General features: G+C 40.6%; 1 protein-coding gene across 1 annotated transcript in view; it reads right to left on the bottom strand.

The window, feature by feature from the left end:
• CDH20 (cadherin 20) overlaps positions 1–12219 on the bottom strand; it is a 121537-nt gene extending 109318 nt beyond the window's left edge. The window contains exon 1 of the mRNA XM_064662330.1: positions 11927–12219. The gene's annotated coding sequence lies outside the window, so the exon portion shown is untranslated. The remainder of the gene's footprint in view (positions 1–11926) is intronic.
• Between the last annotated feature and the right edge of the window lie 3355 nt (positions 12220–15574).

Genomic DNA, 15574 nt, shown 5'->3' with positions numbered 1-15574 from the left:
TCTTCCTTTATGGCCCACACTGTTCTCTGGGCTTGTTCTACTTTCACTCTGCCTTGTGTTTTTAGTCCATTAGTCAGAATGTATTGAGCAAAATTTTGGTTTTCTGGTTTTCTCCTTCAAGTAAAAACAGCAATTTTTTTTTTTTTTACCGGAAACATTTGAACTTCAGCATTTTCCAGAAAAAGATTTCTCAGATCAAGGCTCTTCCTTGTGACTTTGAGAGACAAAAATGAAAATCTTGACCTCTTAATTCCTAAATGTGATCACTCTGACAGCTCTTTTGTCTCAGAACTTTCTAAAGGCTTTGGTTTCCTTCTAAAACATGATGATTTTGAAATGGTACTTCAGTTTCAGAAACCTAAACCCAGTGCATTTCTTCAAGCACTCAAATCCACTGTGGGGACAAAAGCTGTTCTATCAGGAGAACAGGAATTAAACTCAAACATTTCTCTTATCTAGACATATAATCCCATTAGATTGTGAACCTTTGGCTTTGCCAATAGGGTGTCTAACAGTAACAGCAGTTGTGCTAAGGCTGGATACTTCTCCCACTCCATCTCTGCCTCCTTTTTCATTCAGATTCACTTGGCTGTGCCTGCGGCTCTCACCCATTGGCACCAGTTCTGCCCAAGTTTCAGATAAAGCAGTACCATTCTTCGCAGTCCTTTTCCTTAAACATTTAATGTCACATCTGTGATTTTTCTAGTTCCATTTTTTTTTTGAGACAGGAATATTGAGGTTATCTCAATGATGTTGACAATACCCCACACAGAGGACGAGAGGATAAAACACTGTGAACACTGCCTCTTCCCCCTTTCCCTTTTTACTTCCTGTAAACATTACTGGAGAAGATTGTACTGCAAAGTCATAAATAAAGTATACTTGTCAGAAGCTATGATCTTAAAATATTCTAACGCTTTGTTTGTGTTCTCTCCATAAATTGTTTATTGGTCAATATGGACAGAATTTGCAAACGTAGCCTCCTTTGAAATTTGCTGATATTATCTCCATTCTAAATACTTTCATGTAGTATTAAGCTTTAAAACCCCCCCACTTTCTACCCTTTTTTCATTGATGAGAAGTTTTCTAATGCTGAACATTCAATTATGTATCATCACTTTACCCTGTGTTTCTTATCCTTAAGGAGATGGTTAGCATAAAAGGAAAACTGTATGACTGTTACTAAAGTTACTGTTGGAGGTAGGGTTACACAGTGGGGGTATGCTTTTTGACTGGTCTTAATCTGTACAGCAAAACAAATCAGAAAAGAAAAATTTCAGTATAAAATACGTCTCTTAATTTGTATTCTACCTCACTACATCACGTAAATATTCTTCAGCTAACAGACTGATGTTGTGAAATGGTACCCTGATGAGTAAATTATCACAGAAAGAAGTTCATCAAAGCAATGATTTCAGACATGTGTCTGAATAGCCTGTGAGCATACAGAACAGAAGACATCTCTTTAGCCAGAGAAGCCACCAATCTTTAACAAAGAAAACACACTTTCTTCTAACTCTCCTGGAGCCTGGCAGTGCAGAGGGTCTTCCAATAATACAATTATCCTCCATAGGATAATATTTTAAATCAGAAGTTAGGTGGTTCAGTCTCCTCTAGATTGTTCCTAAAGAGGCCAAAGAAAGACCAATAGACATAAAAATGCCTTTAAATGTAGATAATGGTTGATAGATTGGGTATTTACAGCCAGTAAGTCAAATACGTTATGACATTTGGTAATTGCCTCTTTAATAAATAACTTGTTAAGCTCCTGGAGAAAAGAAGGTAATTCATCTCAGAATAAAAACAGTTTTGGTCCACCAACTCTTTGAGTACAATTTGGTAGGTAAATGTAACTACATGGGGAATTTAGATGCTCAGTGGTCATTAAAAATAATGGGAACTTAAGTGTCCAGATCCTATAGTAGTTTCAAAACTCTTATCCATTTACTGCTGGGACAATTACTTTCTGCCCACTGCAGAGGTATTAACACTGAAACACTCAGAAACAAGAAAGAGAACAAATTGCATAAAAACCCAATGTCAAATGGTTATCTATGAGCATTTTACTGGCGTTTTACTAAATTGACACATGAAAAAGAAAACAGAACACCTTATAATTTATTTTTGATACTATAATTATTGATGTTTCAACAAAACAAGGGCTTCATAGTCAAAGGGTTGATTTGCAATAGGATTAAAGTGGCAACAGATTTTAGTCAGAATGCATTTTTTGAGGCTAGGAATTTGTAGTAAAAAATTAACACCTACATGCCACACATTATTATATATGTTTGTTATGCATAAATGCTTATACAGCCCAGTAAGGGATTACAGAGGTGTTGTAATGGAGCACTTTCTCCCAAAGGTGAGAAACAAATGAATGAGATGGAGATAGCTAATAGTAGTAGGGAAAAGTTATTAGCTATACTCGGTATCACTACTGTTAGCCATAGTTGATTCATTGCCTCACTACTAGTCACATATTTAGCAGGTTGTAACACAAATTAGTCTTTAATGGGAGTGCCTTCCATTGCCCAGCAGGATAGCAAGCAAGAAGGCACTTAAAGAGCTACAATGGGGCAAACAGGCAAGGGAAACAGAGAGGCAGAAGCTGACAGCTCATTGTTGACCTGCTTTTTTTTCTTTTTTTTTTTTTTGGCCATTATCTCTCATTTGAATTCAGCATCCAGTTTCTTCGTCCTGCACTTCATGCTGAGTTGTACCAAGGGCAACAGCCAGCACTGACCCACCTAATAGAGTGGATCCTCAACCACGGCATGTTTTACACAGTGCCCTTATTGGTGGAGCTGAACTCACCCTAACGAGGATTTAGCCTTTTCCAAGACTATACTACACAAAACAGGTTTAGCCATGATTCAGTCCAACATTTTTGTACAGTAGTTCCATTTGGTATATAGCCCTAGTATCTACAACACATTGCTGATAGACGCCTTCCTCTTGGCATATTGATCAGCTATAACCTGAAACCACATGCAAATCTAGGAATCTGATTTTTTTTTACAACCCCCCTCCAATGTCCTCTACTCATCCCAGAGACTTACTGTGGTATCCAGATCCTGTTATTCCAATCTCTATCTGTTACCACAGACTCCTCTGCTTTCTGCCATGCTTATTTACAACCCTGTGGAATGGTATATTTGCCGCCTTTTCGTATTAGTCTGTTTCCAAGACAGAGCCAAATTCTACACTTGCTACCAATCAGAGTTGTCTTTTTTTGTCTCTGTTATTTTATGAAGACATTTGTCATTTCTTTCTGTCTGCTTCACTATATAAATAATCCTCTGGTTTCTTGCCCTCCTGCAGCTTCTTCCTCTGTTCAGTCTCGGCAAGGTTTTGTTGCTATTATCATCATTTTCTCTCAGCATGCTCTCTGTCCTCTTGAAGGCTGGTTTGACAGATCCTCTCCTGTCATCTGTTTGAAGGTTGATTTCAGCTCTTCCTTACAGCACTGTGCCTATGTGCTTCCTCCGCTGCAAATGTTTAGTGTGGAGCTTGTTCCACCAGATCAGCTTCTCGTGGCTCTTTCTCCTGAGGAGGGTCACCAGAATGTACAAGGCTGTGGGCCACAGTGCTAGTCTGATAATATCAATAGTTGACTGCTACCTTTCCAGTAGGCCTGGTAGCTCTTCCCCTTGTCATTACCAAGGACATGCACTAGTCATTTGACAGGATCTCCACTGGGTGTCCAGAAAAGATGTTTAGGCTTGCTATCAGAATAAATTAACCAGCTTGTGCTCGCTCCTCCTTGCTGTAGAGAGACGATCATGAGGAGCAGGCACTCCTAATTGTTTGCATGGTGACTGTACATTTCCATATCACTTTCTGAAGGAGACAGTGCAGTGGCTCACTCAGGAGATAAGACATTAGTTGGTTGATGCATGTAGCCCTCTTCTGACACTGAAAGAAACTGAGTGTCCAACTAAAATAGACACCATTGATACACAGTTTTCCCATACCTCCCTTTCTGGGAAGGCATTTGTCTGCCCTTCACAAGTCCTTGATGAGGACTGCTGATTTCCTCCTTATTTCTCTACTCTTCTTTAAAAACACATTTTTGTTCTGAAGCCTTTATATATTATACCTACAGGTCAAGCAGTACCTAATATTTACTTGAACAGTTAATGTCCTCCAGATTATGCATGGATTGGAGGATGCTTGGGGCAAAACTTCAAATTTTATTTGAAGAGAAACACTTCTTTTCATTAAGGAAGCTCCCTCTTGGAGAAGTAAGTCCCCTAATTCTCAGAGAGTGTCATCAGAATTTCATCTGTTAAAGCACTTCTATCCTCTTCAAAAGTATCTTAAAATTAAAAAAAAGACTAATTTCAGCAATAGGCTAAGCACACAGAAAGTACTCCATAATCTGGTGAAGTAGCTATATTATTCTTAAGAGACTTGCCAACTAGTGATCTACTACTGCTATTTTAATTTATGTAACATCATGATTGCAACTCTAAATTAAACTCATACAGGCAAAAAAATTTATAGTTCAGCCTTTGCCTCAATCCTTAACTTTCTTTGCTGTAACAAAGTGACATATTGCAAGGGCTCTTAGCAGTGTCTCACAATACCTAGGCACTTACAAAGGTTAATTACTCTATTGGGTTTGCATGACAAGGTTTTGGTAGTGGGGGGGGGTACAGGGATGCTTTATGTGAGAAGCTGTTAGAAGCTTCCCCCATGTCTGAGAGAGCCAATGCCAGCCAGCTCCAGGATGGCCCCACGGCTGGCCAAGGCTGAGCCCATCAGCAATGATGTCAGCACCTCTGTGATAACATATTTAAGAACAGGAGAAAAAACCCCTGTGCAGCAGCAGTCAGAGAGGAGAGGGAGAATATGTGAGAGAAATAACCCTGCTAACACCAAGATTGGTGAGGAACGGGGGGAGGAAGTGCTCCAGGCACCAGAGCAGAGATTCCCCCTAGCCTGTGGTGAAGACCATGGTGAAACAAGCTGTCCCCCTGCAGCCTGTGGAGATCCATGGTGGAGCAGAGATCCACCCACAACCCCTGGAAGACCCCATATCAAAGCAAGTGGATGCCTGAAGGAGGCTGTGACCTCAATAGGAAGCCCACCCTGGGGCAGACTGCTGTCAGAACCTACTGACTCGTGGAGAGAGGAGCTCATGCTGAAGGCAGCCCATGGTGGCAGGACTTTTGTTGTGGCAGGGCACCCACACTGGAGCAGTTTGTGAAGAACTGCAGCCCACATAGGAGAAGTTTGTGGAGGACTGCCTCCTGTGGGAGTGACTCCATGCTGGAGCAGGGGAAGAGTGTGAGGAGTCCTCCTCCTGAGGAGGAAGGAGAGACAGAGACAATGTGTGATGCACTGATCGGAGCCCCAGTTCCCCCTATGACACTGGGAGGAAGAGAAGTTGGGAGTGAAGTTCAGTCTGGGGAGAAGTGCTGTGTAATAAACTAATTTTCCCAAGTCAAGTCTGTTGTGATGGTAATTGGTGAGTGATACCCCCTGTCTTTACCTTGACCTGTATTTTCATTGTATTTTCTCTTCCCTGTTCAGCTGAGGGGAGGGATAGAGTGGCTTTGATGGGCACCTGGGTCCAGCCAGGGTCAACACACCACAATTACAATTACTGATTTTTTACCTTTGATTTGCTAAAAGGAATCACGTGGAAGAATTAAGCCCTGGTGTGGTCTCAACTCGAAAACCTTTAGCACCTCTTGGGCTATGCTGTCAAGGGCTGCATAGTTCAGCAGGGCAAACCCTCCACTATTCAGTGAGTGCTTACTCCATTGGGTATCTACACAAAAGCATGAAGGGCATCAGTCCTTCTGAAAAAAGTATAATAATATACAGAAAGGTCTTACTGAGAAACAAATTCACATGTTCTTCCCAGGGGCCCCATGGCACCCTAGCCAGCTCTATTCTTACCCTCTTTGGTGAGGACATGGACATAAACTAATGGCATGGGCCCACAAGAGCATCTCAATGCTGTCACTTCGAGAAAAACCAGGAGATGACACAAAGGCAAAAAGGAGAAAATCAAGAGGGAAATTGAGAAGGCAGTCCTGTAACCCAAACACTTCCATGTTTCTCTGACTCCAGCTTAAGCTTGTACTGGTTACGGTTTAGAGTATCAACCCTTGCATGCTCAGGCTTTTGAAGAGCTGTTACAAAAACCATCTCAGACAAACACTTTAAACATACAGAATACATTTGGTAGTGTACCTTGAATTTATTTCTTAGCATATGAATTATACTTATGCTTTTCAAAGCAAAAGAAGTAATTTAAAAATTATTAGAACCTCCTGTGACTGCATGAAATGCTCTTTTCATCCATTCAGTCTTCCAATGAGGACCCCATTCAACTCTTTCATGACAGTTATGGTTTTTCAAGTCTGCAAAAACTCTTCAAATGGGAGTTCTATCTTTTGGAATGCCATCATGACACGGTTGGTAGTGTTGTAGCTGGTGAATTTTAAGTGTTTAGCTTGCAGATGAAATGTATGTAAGTATGTTAAAAATTCCTCTGAAAAAAGTAGGTCTTATACATGTGTTGCTGTCAGTTTTCATAGTTCTATGTTTTTTTTAATTACCCAAGGCATTCTGATTACAGAGCTACAAAGTAATCTATTTAAAGCTGGGTTTTACAGTGATCTAATGGGCACAAAAACCATATGGAATTAGAAAACATTTACTGTTCTTCCCCTTCTCCTTATATTGCCAAATATATTTAATCAAACTTGTTTTAAAAACAAATATTCCCAGGGTAAGGACTTTCATATCAACTTCTGGTTGTTTCTGTTGAGTTATAAACCTCTGGCAATTTTTTTCCTACTGAAATGTAAATGATGACATATCGTTAACTAGGAGCATTGCACCACTAAAATACTAAGACGTGTCTTGCTTGCCTCAAACTTCCCTTTCTGTAAGTGCAATGCCTTAGAGGCAGCAGTGTTTAAATGGTACAAAGTACTCTACTAGCACCAGCCTGAATCTTTATTTAGGAGAACAAGCTCCACATTCTTCCCTGCTAACACAGTATATGGGCATGTTCAGCTACTCCATAAAACACACTCATACACTATCACTGTCTAAACCAAGGTACAGTACTGACATGACAGATTCATGTTCCCAGCTGTGACATAAGGGCTCTTTGACAATACCACAGTGAAAGCCCTATTAAGAAAACATGTGCCGGACAGTGCATCTGATGTAGTTAAATGCTATAAAAGATTTTCCAGGTGTTAATGAGCTACATGAGTAGAATGAAAATGAGATGGACCCATGTGCTTGGAAATTCTCAAGAAGCAGGACTCAGGCTCTCAGAGAGATGGACAAACAGTGCTTTATAACCACCACCAGCCATGCTCTGCACCTGACCACGCGAGGTGATGAGCAACCCTGACTATTCACTGGGGAAACTGTTCATTGAGGGTCGTTTTCATGGGAAAAGACAGACTTTCATGTCTTCCTGCAGTTTACTACATCCTTTTTACTTTGCTCTGTTTGTGAAAAAGCTCTAGCTATTTTCCTCTTTTTAAGCATTTTTTTATCCTAAAGAGAAGGAAAACATTTTGCCTGTTACTTCATTTCTTTTTCTTAGTTTTATGAGGGATTCATCTTGACCCAATATAGATAAGAAACTGTCATTTAACTCATGTCAAAGTATCACTACTTAGAGTTTAAGATTTTAAAGGACAGAAATACAATCTATTGCGTACTGTGAAACAGCACTGATTGAAATTTTTCAAGGCAATGGTAGAGATTTAAGGTATATTCCTTTAAGCTACTATAAAATCTTATGTATGGACTGTCCTGAGAATTTCAACCACTGATACTTCAGAGTTTGTCCATGTTATTTTGTACATCAGCTACCTACAGGAGAATTGTTTATTCATATAATCCATTGACTTTATAGAATATTGTTTTATTTCTTTAGCATGTATGAATTCTATGGTTACTGTCCTTGAGGAGATAAGTTTTGTTTTATCTACATGTGACATGTACAGTGAGGGAAGGCTGCAATGCAGATTTTCATATGCTATTGTGACCACAATTTCAGTCTTACTCCTGGCATGCGACTGTATCTAGGAAAAAAAAAGATAATTTTGTCTCCATGCTAATTTCAGCCTGATTTTTCTTGAAGGGGAAGCTTCCAGTAATACAAGAACCAATGGAGTCTCTCTTCTCAGAAGTTAATTTAGAACCACCTATTTTATTTCCCACAGACAAGTGAGTACTATTTTATCTTTCATTTCCAATCTAAATCTCAAGTCATCTACCCACTCTTCCAGTATCCCAAGAGAGTTACTCAAATTAACTCGGAGAACTAAATTTTCTTAAAGGCGTAAGAAGAAGGAGGAGAGAATAAGCAAACCAGTCTAATAACACATTGACACAGATGCTCGAAATTCATGTCTTAAGGGTTAAAATTCCTCTGGCTTGCCAGGTGTTCTGTGCAAATGCTGCATTCATACAATGTAGTATCTGACCATTTAACCATATGTCAAACAATCTCTGCTATGACAACCAGATGTAGACATTGCCATGGAATGAAATTATCATTTTATTAATTACCCTTTAATTAGTTGATACAGCAGAGAACATGCAGTAATTTAGTCATAATTGACCTGACTGAGACTCAGTACTTAAAGGAATGGAATCTGTTTGTGAGACTACTTGTTATGAATAACAATTATATCTGTGACAATGCAATTTTATTATGAAGATGTACTATGCATTTCAAACAACTTTTAGGTGTAAGACAGTATCCAGGATTTAACTATAATTTGATGGAAAATATTTTCCTTGACTAAAAGTGTATAATCCCCTGTGTATTTTGCAAAACATGTTATAACAATGCAAGAATGTCCTCTTACCTAACTTGCTGTGATGACCAAAGTGTGTTTTCAATCCATTTTATTACCATTCAATCCATTTATTAGAAATGAGGAGCCACTTGCACTTCAGACTCCTCTCAAAATCTTTTTATTGCTCTTCAAATTATTTTACAGTTTAACATGGCTTTTGTGCAAGGGGTACACTGTGCAAATGTTTAGAAACATTCCCTGATAGAACACTGCAAGCAGAAACTTGAGCAGAGTATCTTACATGATCATTTGTCACTACACTTTTTGGATTTCTGTAAGAAGAGTAGAACATTCTTAGGTTTCTCAGAGTACATTGGTGCAAGTACAGTTACCAACATCCCTCAATAGACTGTACCAGTAAGTAAATGTCTTGAAGACATTCTTTCAATACAGCTTGCTATTAAATCAGGAATACTCTTCACAGACAGAATACTGAGTATCACTGTAGTAGGGGAAAGCACATTAAACAGCTTAATAAAAATGCTTGTAAAGTGGATCTTACTGTTGGCCCTTTCATGCCCAGTTGTTAAGAGATGTTTTTACCACCACTTTCGACAAAATTCTGGAGCTATCATTCTGTCCTTGCTCTTCTAAACTCTATGACCTCAGCAAAGACAGCAGTGTTTTATAGTAGTTGTGGAATGTTAGAAGGACAACATGCTTCATGTTTTCTCCACTTGTTTTTCCACAGAAATCTCAGAAAATGCAGGTCAAAACCTTCAACAAATGCAGCTTCAACAAAATATAACAAGTTGCTTTGCTTTTCAGAGTCAAATAAAACTTCCCCCCTTTTTTTTTTCTGTGATGGGTAGCTCCTAGATTTCTGCATGTACAGTGACAGAAATTATACTTAACTGAATTAATTTTAAAATCTTGCCCAATTCCACTATGTTTACTTATATATTTATGATGAATGGGCAGGCTACATAGCTGTCTCCCAGCCAAATAAGTCTTTCACATACCTATTCTAAAGTCAAGGAAGTTATACAAAGGATGAGTCTTTTCCTTTACAATTTGACTATGAGCAATTTTTTTTACTTTGCTTAAATGACTATGGACTGCTTTTAAAGTTTTTTTTTATTATTTTATTTTTAAACATAACACCTTTCTATCCTTTTTAAGAGTTAATTCACAATAATTCTTCTTTAGCGAGAAGGTATGTGTGTATATGTATATAGATATATATATGTATGGAAAAACATGCTATATAAGAAAGCAAAACATTTTTTGCCTAGGGTGCCATCTTCCAGTTAATATCAGAAAGTCATATTCTATCACTTGTAAGTGCATCACCACCTCCAGTACGAAAAGCACACAGGTTGTAACTTCCTGCTGTGTCACAGGGAATAGCTAACACAGCATAACAAGAGATCATTTCATTAGATTGCCACAAGAGTCACTGCTGCAAGAAACTTGAGTGGAACGAGAACACAATCACAGTGTTAAGAACTCAAAACAGTTTACCATTAAAGCCTTGTGTGCCTGCTTGAGAAATGTCTTAGAGCAGCACAAAAGCTGGCACCATTAGCTTTCATCCCTGCTGAGCTGGCAATAAAGTGCACACATAAGTAAAATGCATTAATTGGTATTAGTCAATCTAGTTAAGATGTTCATTCTCCAGGCATCTTCAGATTTCATTTCCATAAAATAGGATTTCTTTAAGTCTCATAACTTGATTTGGTCCAGCCCAAAATGATGTTGACACGGTGGCAGCAAAAGCACAATTACACCCCAGCTTTACAAAGGTGTTGTCTATCTAAATATACCGGGACCCACGTGCTCCCAGTCTCACACACACACACACACAAAAGCAATCCACATTAAAAAAAAAACAAAAACAAAAACCTGCAGAATAGGAAAAAGTGATACATTTTCCGATCATTTTCCTATTGCTATTCTTCCTCCCTTTCCCCCGTATTTTTCCTACTGTGCACGACTGATTACTGCACTTTAAGATCAGAATGAACAATTAACTGCCTAATTATTCCAGTCACACCATGCCACAATGAAATCTTTATTCAGTGTTTACAGCAATCTTTGGCAGAGACTGTCTTGCTGTTTTTAAACCAAGAAGAACTGCTCCCTTTGGCTCCCTTCAGCATCAGCTGCCTGGGTTTCAGAGCTGGATGCCAATAATCAGCCTCCTCTTTTTCTTCCAAAGTAGCTATTTTTTTTTTAAGGGTGAAAAGACCTATTCTCATCAACTCCCCATATATTCTGCCTGATTTATGTCCCAGCCACTGGGTCTCTTCCTTCCGTATCTTTTAACATGTACCATTTACCCCGCACCCCTCCGCGCCGCTCCCGCAGCGCCCGCCGAGCCCCGGAGCTCCCGGACACCCCCCGGAGTGGGGGGGGGCCGCTTCTTCCTCGGGAACCACGGCGAGGGGGCGGGGGGCAGGGGGGATAGTTTCCATCTCCTGCTGCATAGCATCCACACATGCACAGCTTTTTCCATAGGGTTTTCTCGTTCTGCGGAAATCCCCGAGGCTGCTCCCCGGCTTCTCCGCCCCAGGAAAGTTGGAGGGAGCTCCTCCGTGCCCCGGGCGTCTCCTTCTGCCCCCTCTCTGTCTCTCCGACCTGCTCCCGGTTCCCGACGGGCAGCTGCGCCGCCGGGACGCTCCGTGCCCTTCTCTGCCCGGCTCTGCCCGGCTCTGCCCGGCTCTGCCCGCCTGGCAGTGCACCTGCAGACAGCGAAGGAAGACTGTCCCAGGTAAACTCCAGAGCGACCCGGTGTGGGCTCACTCCGTTCCCTACCGCCTCCTCCTCGCCCTCTGACTGTGGTTGGACAGCTAGGGAGTCGGGGAAAGGAGAAAAAAAATAATAAAAGGAACAACTAAAATTTAAAAAAAAAAATAAAAAATCCAAAACCCTCAGAAGAAAAAGAAGAAAAAGAAGAAAAAGTAAAGGAGAAGAAAGAAATAAAAAAAAAATAAAGAGAAAAGGAATGGGGAAAAAGAAGAAAGAAATAAAAGAAACAAAAATAAAGAGAAAAGAAAAAGGGGAGGGGAAAGAGAGGAAAATGAAAAAAAGACCAGAAGGAAAAGTCCGCGAGGGAGAGGTCCGGTTACCTTGCAGCGTGGAGGACCTCCCGGCTGCCTTCCTGGCGACGGGACTTCCCTCCTCCGCCGGGTGCGCTCCTCACATCACCGCGCCCCCTGTTCCGCTGCCGCGGAGGGAGCTGCCGCTCGCTCCTGCCTCTGGCTGCGGAGGGAGGCTGGGCTGGGGGGGCTGCACGGAGCTGTGCGGTAGAGGAGGAGGAGAAGGAGGAGGAGGAGGGAGCCCCGAGGCCACTCCGCTCCCCGGAGCTGCCCTCGCTGGCAGTGGCCGCCTCTGCCCCTGGCTCGGCTGCCCGTGGATATCGCGGCAGGTCCGACGCTACTGCGGGGACTTGCGAGAGGCGATTGGTGCCGGGGAGCTGCGCCCTCCTGCGCCGCCCCCCCTCCCGCCCTCCTTCTCGGGGAACCCCCCCTCCCCAGCTGTTGCCCCGGGGTCCCACGCAACTCCCCGGCTGTGGAAGAGCAGCCCCGTGTCTCCCTTCTGTGGGGCTGGTTACATCTGGGGAGGATCATCAGACGGGCTGCCAGAGAATGGGCTGCTGAGGTAGACCAAAAGTCACACCAGAGGGACCAAGCATTCATTTAAGAAAAAAGGGTACGGAGATGAAAGCTGAATTTCTTTAGCAGGCTCGATTTTAGTTAATAAACATCCTGAGACTAATGTCAGAGCTACTTCTACGAGGCCAAACAGTACAATTTCCTGAAGGATTTGTGTAAGACTTTGGAAAAACAACCAAACAATAAAGGGGTTTTACATCCACTTCTAAAGATCATTTTAGTGTTCATAAAAGCTGCCAGGCTTGCTGAAATATTCCCCATCCACAGAACAACAGCAGCAAAGGCATCAGCAGGACAAGGCATCCTTTCTGCCTACCAGGTCTCTGAATCTTGACCTGAAGCAACTGGGAGGGTAGGTATTTCTTATGCCGTCCCTGCACTAGCCTTCATCTTTCTGCACAGACTGGAAAGGCAGAAAACTTGTACCAACTTTGATGATGTGTATGTGTGAAAAAGATAGGGAAACTTGTCCACTTGGGTGTGAGAAGGTTATTACCTCTCTAATAGTTCCCTATAGTAATAACTCCATTTCGCTGCCAGCACAGAGCCCATTCCCCATCTCAGTTAAATTGGTAAATCTCAAGCAACTTCACTTAGCTCAGAACAGAGCTGTGCCCCAGCAGTCTGTGGCCAACCCAGTGACTGGCAGTAGGAGACTCTAAATCCCATTATTGATTAGCTGGGACACTGCCAGTCCCTCAACAATTAGATCTTGAGATGAAGATTCAGATTAGAAGTCAAGATTTGGTTTGGATTTTTTTGTTAGTTTTTTTTTTTTCTTCTCTTCAGATTTACACGAATGATTATTTGCAGAACTAAGGTCTCACTGGCTAGTTTTCTGGCCTTGCATTTTTCATATTGATCGTAACATAGTCACTTCAGCATTATAAAAGAAAAAGGGCAGTCAGATCTCTGGAGAGAAGTTGTTGGAAGTTTGTATGCTGGCAAAGTGCCCAAAACAAATGATGAATTACAGCTATGATAAATGAGTATTTAGGTGTGTTGGGAAGCCTTATGATGCTCTTACAGTTTCCTCTGTGTTCATCTTTGGGCTCCTGTGGCTGATTGAGCATTTTTAGTGTAACAGTCTGAGGAGGCACAAATGGCCTTCGTCAGCATCCCTGGTCAGCCTCAGAGACTTGGCACACTTTTGATAATGCCTTATCCTCAGTACCACTTCTCCCTAATACTAGGACAGAATACCTGTAATAATCTCCTAGAAAGTTATCAGTACACCATTGCTGCTGGGAGTCTGATAGCAAGAGCAACGACCTCTTCCTAGAATCGAGCTGGTTACTGAATCAATGCACTCACTTCCTGTAGTATACGCGCATATCTCCACTTCTCTGCTTTAATATAGGATACTCAGAATAAGTCTGATTATAATCTTAAAGGCTAAACTGATGCCACTTGAAAAGTTTGCGTTTGAGTGTAGTCTGTGAGTTTGTTTTTACCCCCAAGTTGGACTGTAGTGAGGGGAAAAATATCAGAATAAAATACGTATGATAGCTTTAATGGAATAGCAACTGCAGTGGATGTTCTTTGATTATTGCATGGACCACAGCACCATGAAAATAAAATGCACATACTATCTATTGTTTAAGTTTATAATTTAGGATCAATATATAGTATACAGTGCAACACTTACATATGACACAGAAAACCCAAGAGAATTCTATGATATACAGAGTAAGCACTAGAAAAAAATCCATGCATTTAATTCATGAACACCTCAGTTTCACATATATAGCCAAATGGGTTATCCAAACATTGTGTTTACTAAAGCAGATTTAGCTACACACCCTAAATCCTACCTCATGGGTTGTCTTCCTTCACAGGGACACGTTTCACTAATGTGCCTGTGACTTATCTTTTCTAAGACCTGTTACTGTGATATACAGTAAAATAAGATAAACTTACATTATCACTGTTTCATGCTCCCCTCCCCAATACACGGCTGAATCACACAATCTGACAAGTGCTCTCCTGCGCCTCTGAAATCAGAGTTGAGAGTACATTGCAAAGAGTGTGTCCATCAACTCACCCATCTCAACATTACATGTTTTCAATCACCAAGCATTTTCAGGAAAAATGAGACAAAGTTTCAAACATTCACATGCATAGTTCACATAAAGAACAGGTGGATGAAGTATCTCACCTCCTTCCTCAAAACCATAAAATAAAATTAGAATTTTAAATTAAAGAAACTGAACCTAACTCTCAAACCTTACATGAACCATAAAAATCAATTCTTGAATCTAGAGCATTTTATTAGGCACAGTTGTGATTAAATATCCTTTACATGAAAGAAGTTAATCTTTACTCTCCAGTACTTGATGTTCTCCCTGCCACCTACTATATATAATTCTAAAACCATGCAAACAGAGTAAAAAAATACTAATGAATGCAGCATGCTGAGTAGTTTTAAAATTTAGAGGCTTTCCAAGAGATGAAAGAAGCATTTTGCTATCACTGTTTGAACAAGAGATTTTTGTATGCTGCAAGATATTTATACTGTTCTCCTACAAGGAAGACTTGGAAGACAAAGCATTATATATGGATATTGCTTATGTGTTCATATAGTCTTCTGTCTTTCAGAACTGAAACAAGAAATGAGTTATAAGTTACCTACATGACAGAGGTGAAGGAACAAGAGAGGAGAAAGCTCGGAAACAACTATTTGCCACTTTTATGTTGTCATTGCATGTCATACAACAGCTCTTATGTTTCTATCTTATACCTCTGCCTCACTTTATCCAGCTTTGTTCATTATTCTTCTGACAAACAGAAAGTTTTTGGATTTTTGCAGATATGGACTGTGTTGTGGAATCCTTTTAGAGGCAGCTTACAGGAAACACTCACTTTTACAAATACTAGAATGGGATATTTGCACCAGAAAATATTGGAGGAATAGATATGATGTATTTTTTTAGCACCTCTGTGACTTTTTCAAATACTGGGTGTTCATTTAAGCACTGATTTACTTTTATAGTTAATCACGACCTAAACTCTATTGGTTTTTACTGTGCAATAAATCACAGCTTTTCAAAAGGCAACAATTGTTAAGAGTCTATTTGAGAAAGAGAAGAAGTGCATATTAAT

Source organism: Pseudopipra pipra, chromosome 1, assembly GCF_036250125.1.
Source record: "Pseudopipra pipra isolate bDixPip1 chromosome 1, bDixPip1.hap1, whole genome shotgun sequence".
Classification (NCBI taxonomy): domain Eukaryota; kingdom Metazoa; phylum Chordata; class Aves; order Passeriformes; family Pipridae; genus Pseudopipra; species Pseudopipra pipra.
The sequence above is the reverse complement of the archived record's forward strand: the minus strand, read 5'-3'. Positions and strand labels throughout refer to the sequence as shown.